The 6,000-nt window shown below is 38.0% G+C and overlaps 1 pseudogene across 1 annotated transcript in view; it reads left to right on the top strand.

Moving 5' to 3' along the window:
- Nucleotides 1-1,068: 1,068 nt before the first annotated feature.
- The window catches only part of LOC306888250 (cyclic nucleotide-gated channel beta-1-like), a 32,919-nt pseudogene continuing 27,987 nt past the window's right edge, over nucleotides 1,069-6,000 (top strand). Inside the window, exons 1-5 of the transcript in view lie at nucleotides 1,069-1,137; nucleotides 5,253-5,352; nucleotides 5,430-5,460; nucleotides 5,579-5,618; nucleotides 5,759-5,855. The product of the transcript in view is annotated as a cyclic nucleotide-gated channel beta-1-like (transcript). The remainder of the gene's footprint in view (nucleotides 1,138-5,252; nucleotides 5,353-5,429; nucleotides 5,461-5,578; nucleotides 5,619-5,758; nucleotides 5,856-6,000) is intronic.

The following is a 6,000-nucleotide window of genomic DNA, read 5'->3' as shown; positions in this document are numbered from 1 at the left end:
AGCGCTCTCTCCACCCTCAATACCACGACTGAGGTGCCCTTGAGCAAGGCACCGAACCCCCAACTGCTCCCCGGGCGCTGTGTGTACACGTTGGATGGGTTAAATGCAGAGCACGAATTCCGAGTATGGGTCACCATACTTGGCTGAATGTCACTTCACACTTCACACTATATCTCTGCACTCCTCCCATTCACTCACTGCCTGGTCTCAAACATTCCCTGTTGACTAACCTGACCCACTTACCTTTTGTCTACTTACCAGTTGCTCCAGTGTTCCTATCCCTGTCTCCACGCTCCACTGTTACCTCCGGATCCCCTGGAAAAGGAATAAGAACATTCACACTCCGATAAGCCCCTAGAGACATTCCCATTCCCCGCCTGCTTACCTGGACATTCTGCTCATCTCATTCCCCTCTGCTACTACTCAATAAACCTGTTGATAGTATTGCACTTACCTCTGTGTCCTGTGTCTATCTGCTGACAATAGACATGTACATATTATATATATATATATATATATATATATATATATATATATATATATATATATATACTGTATGTGTGTATTTATATATACATTAAAAAAATATACACCGAACACACACATATATTATGCAAACAAAAACTTTTATTTGGGATGCAATTAATCACGATTGACATTTACACCAATATAACATTCAATTGTTAAATTGCTGTAAAATATAACAATTTAATATTGGCTAAAGACATTATTCTGTTTAGCCTTATTCAAAATCATATATGCATGTGATTTACTCACATTGTAGAGGTTTGAAAAGGTTAATAATAATAATGCATTGAGGTAAATCTTCAATGAGGCAACCAAACCAGCCCAGGACAAACTATAATGCACAATTTATATTTGCATTGGCTACTATTTGAGGGGTTTCTCTGTCCCAGTCTCTGTTCTGGACTCCTCAGGTCCTATACGGGCTGAGCTGCAAGAAGGATTGTGTGGAGCTAATGAAGTCCAAGTCCAGGTCCTCCCTCTCCATCCGTTCCAGAGAAAGCCTAATCCCGTTAGCTGTGCTTTCTCATGGATAATCCCTCCACTTCCCACCTGGCCGTCCTTCAGCCTCAGCCTCTCTCTGGGATGACCGTCTTCTGCTGAACACTACAGGTAAATACTGCGTCTGCCAACATTTAACAAGCAAGACTCTGAAATATTCATATTAATGTCCATTTAATAGGCTCACATTTGTATTTAGTAATTAATGGGTTTTTTTTAGTATGAGGTTTTGTAAAGTGTCTTATGGTTGAATTTTCTCTACTTTTTTTTTTTTTTACATTTTATTAATAAAAGATTATTAGAGTATGTTTTACAAGAACGTATTTCAGTATTTTTCATTGAAGTTTCATGTTGAATTATGTATTTCTTTGTAATTAATTGTGAAATTTGCTAACAATTTATGAGTAGAAATTGGTTCTACACCAATTTTTTTGTGTGTATTTCTGTGGGTCATAACAACAAGGCCAGTTTTTGAAAAAGTTAAGGTAAATAAAGACTAAATATTTTGGTATTTGGTCGTTTGGTATTTTCCAAATGTCTCATGGTTAACAATGCACCAACTAATGTTAACTAACAATGAGCAATACCGTTTTTTTGTTGTTGTTGTTGCTTTTACAGTATTTATTAATTGTTATTAATGTTAGTTCATTGTGTTAATATTGTTTAATGTGTCTGAGCTAACATGAACTTACAAACCATTTTTGATTTTAATAATATATTAGTAAATGTTGAAATTGACTAACTAAAATTAATAAAAGCTTTAGAAGTATTTTTAATTGTTAGTTCATGTTAACAGATATATTAAACTAACGTTAACAAATGGAATCTTATTGTAAAGCATTTTCTATTAATTGAAAATATGATCAAATAAAATTTTACATATCAGATTTAATATTTAAATATCAGAATATGTATCAGAATTGGTGTTAGCTGAATTTCCATGCCATAAATATACAGAAGTCGAACTCGGTTTTAGAGAATACTGGAGTTGAAGTGGGTCACAGCTCATTTCCTCACCCATCCTCAAATGCCAACCCGTATGAACCCCCTGACAGCTGGTTTGACTAGCAGTAAATCACCAGTCCATGAGTCTCCTCTATGGCTCAGTGTTTTCACCCATCTGCTCCGAGACCCTTCTGCATCCTGCATTTCACTCATAATCATGCAACTGTTCTTCTCAATTTGGCTTGGTGTTATTTGTGAAGTTGTGTTTCTATTGGTTGTACTGCACATGGACTGCTGCTAAAACAGTATCTGATCACTGGACCAAACAGAGTTGGAGGCGTTTTAAGTGAATCAAGAATTTAAATCTGCAGTTGTGGGAGTGTGTCTTGGTTTGAATGCATTCAAAGCAGATTGTATGACTGATGATGTACAGCGAAATGTCTGACCTGGAATGTTGTGAGCAAATCGAGTTAACAGAGCCCACCAGTAAGACCACCGCAAAACAAAGTCCATCTTTCACTGCTCAGGTGTAAAGTGGAGCAGTGTGGGCAGACAGGTACAGCTGGCCTGCTCTGTTTCCGCAGATGTTCAAGCCAGGAGAGATTAGGGTCAGATGCATTTATCAGTGATTAACAGTGACAGGAGCCCACACAAACAGCCATGATCCCACTGGAGCAAAACCCCTATGACCAAGAGTGAGAAACAGTTAGATGTATATTACATATGTCATGGCAATTGCTTTCAAACTATGGCAGGTGCTGCAAGCAATTTCAGCTTATTTGTTTTAACTTTAATCACACACCTTCTGTCGAAAACGTCACTCCTCAGAGACATATCAGCAAACTCAAACGTGCAAAATGATTGACAGTCTGTTTAATACATTCAAAAGCCCTTCAGAAGAAAATCATTTTGCAAGCAACATGCAGTCGTAGTAGCTGGCATTGTCCTTATTGAAGTATTGAATTTACTTTCAGTTATATCGAAACTATAGCTTTCCGGTCTAGCAGAACTATGATTATGAAATGTATTTATATTTATATTTACTCAGTATTCATGTGATTCACCTTATGTCACACTGGTCACTGTGACTGTGCATGAACAAATATGCATAACAACATGTATTTACATTTACTGAAAATGGCATTCAAAATGAGTTTTATTAAACAAAAAGCATCATATTTTGATATTTGTGTAGGCTAAATGTACAATTGTCTAATTGGTGAGAGAGCTGCTTTATATGAATTAAACTAATTCCATAAGCAAACTGAATCAACAATGAACTGATTTCAGCTGTATGATGACTGCATATTGTCTTTTAAGAGCTGCTTTACAGTAGAATTGAATTTTGTTTGCAGCATTGAATCACTATTTTCTTGTTCATCACTGCTGTTTGAAACAAAGCGTTAAATAAATGTGCGTATCCAACTTTATCTGGTAAACTTACACTAAATGCAACTTGCAGATGGTTAAAAATGACACATAATACATAGACTCGAGTCGGCGAATCATTTTAACATGAACCACCCAAACGCACCAAATCACAATAATGGGCGATTGGACCGTTTAGCACGAACCGATTCACTAGATTCAATCATATTTGTTTTTAACGTACTGGTTTTTCTTGTCAGGTTATTATTGTAATTGTCAATTGTCAGGTTATTATTGTAATTATAAATGTAGCGCAAATTTACCATTTACTGCACTTTGTTATTCCTCTATTTACAGCATACAGTGGTGTGAAAAAGTGTTGGCCCCCTTCCTGATTTTTTATTTTTTTGCATGTTTGTCACACTTTAATGTTTCAGATCATCAAACTAATTTAAATATGAATCAAAGATAACACAAGTAAACACAACATGCAGTTTTTGAATGAAGTTTTTTATTATGAAGGGAAAACAAAATCCAAACCCACATGGCCCTGTGTGAAAAAGTGCTTGCCCCCTAAACCTAATAACTGGTCGGGCCACCCTTAGCAGCAACAATTGCAATCAAGCGTTTGCGATAACTTGCAATGAGTCTGTTACAGCGCTGTGGAGGAATTTTGGCCCACTCATCTTGGCAGAATTGTTGTAATTCAGCCACATTGGAGGGTTTTCGAGAATAAACCCCCTTTTTAAGGTCATGCCACAGCATCTCAATAGGATTCAGGTCAGGACTTTGACTAGGCCACTCCAAAGTCTTCATTTTGTTTTTCTTCAGCCATTCAGAGGTGGATTTGCTGGTGTGTTTTGGATCATTGCCCTGCTGCAGAACCCAAGTTCGCTTCAGCTTGAGGTCACGAACAGATGGCCGGACATTGTCCTTCAGGATTTTCTGGTAGACAGCTGAATTCATGGTTCCATTTATCACAGCAAGTCTTCCAGGTCCTGAAGCAGCAAAACAGCCCCAGACCATCACACTACCACCACCATATTTTACTGTTGGTATGATGTTCTTTTTCTGAAATGCTGTGTTACTTTTACGCCAGATGTAATGGGACACACACCTTCCAAAAAGTTCAACTTTTGTCTCGTCAGTCCACAGAGTATTTTCCCAAAAGTCTTGGGGATCATCAAGATGTTTTCAGGCAAAACTGAGACAAGCCTTTATGTTCTTTTTTTTTAGCTCAGCAGCGGTTTTCGTCTTGGAACTCTGCCATGCAGGCCATTTTTGCCCAGTCTCTTTCTTATGGTGGAGTCATACATTTCTTATGGAGTGGGCAAACACTTTTTCACACAGGACCATGTGGGTTTGGATTTTGTTTTCCCTTCATAAAAAAACCCTTCATTTAAAAACTGCATGTTGTGTTTACTTGTGTTATCTTTTATTAATATTTAAATTTGTTTGATGATCTGAAACATTAAAGTGTGACAAACATGCATAAAAATAAAAAATCAGGAAGGGGGCCAACACTTTTTCACACCACTGTATAGGCTAATGAATCGGAAGTCTCGGCCATTCACAGATGCAGGGCCTAGTTCCACGTTGCAGAGGTGGACAAGAGAAACGGCTGATCGGGATGATCCGATTCGCTTTAATGAGTCTGACTTTCTCAGCTATATATGGCAGGGATGACTGTTTACGTGAACGTGTTTGATTATTACCTGAGTTCAGGCTTTAAAACTGCTCAAACTGAAAAAGCAACTCTGTTTTGAAAACATCTGTTCTGCTTGAAACTACTCCTATGTATATAAGGTAGTAGAGTTTAGTGAGTTACTCCCCAACACTGCTTTAGTTGGACAGTTCTTTGGACATCTTTATTTGACATTGACTCTTGCTGTGTTGATCTGTATTTCTGACAGCATGTTTAGCTGGGTGATAAAGGTTGTTCCCCAGCCTCCAGCATCTCCTGGGAAGCTGGCAGAGGAGGACCAGAATGCTTCCACTGCAGCACCAGCGACTGTGAGTTTGTGTACATGTATATTGAGTCACCTTTCACTGTTTAAGCATGTCTTCACTGTCTCTGCACTGTTCTTTAGGACGTGACGAAAAAAGACGAAGTAAAACAAGGTAACTTTGCACTCTATCAAATTTGACAGCAGTTTTGATCAATGACCAACACTGAATCACAGAAAAAATACAGACCTGAGAATATTGTTCATTCATTTTTCATGATGTTATTTTACAGAACCTTCCAAGTCAACGGAGGAGGTCTCAGAGGAAAACAGGTGATGTTATGTTTGTGTTTGTGTGTGTGTGGGACATATGTGCGTTCAGTGTCTCTAGACGCTGTAATCCTGCCAGACCTAATTACTGCTCTCTATGCCTCCTCCTTTCTCTCTCTCTCTCTCTCTCTCTCTCTGTCCAGCTCTCAGAGTGGGGTTTTGAGTTGGCTCTCTCATGGGTTCAGCAGTGCTCTCCCTCAGCCAGTAAACTCCTCTAAACTGGCCAACAGTGAGGTTAAGGTATTTTCATGACTTCTGTCTCATACATTCACATAATAAAGCTGAATCTAAATAATGTGTGTAAGCTAAAAAAAATAAAAAATGCCTAATTGGTGAGATTGCATAAAGAAAAACTTACTGAAAGGATGACTTTTATATATTTTTT

The sequence above is a fragment of the Barbus barbus genome (assembly GCF_936440315.1).
Source record: "Barbus barbus genome assembly, chromosome: 22".
NCBI classification, from domain to species: domain Eukaryota; kingdom Metazoa; phylum Chordata; class Actinopteri; order Cypriniformes; family Cyprinidae; genus Barbus; species Barbus barbus.
This window is presented reverse-complemented; position numbering and strand designations above follow the sequence as displayed.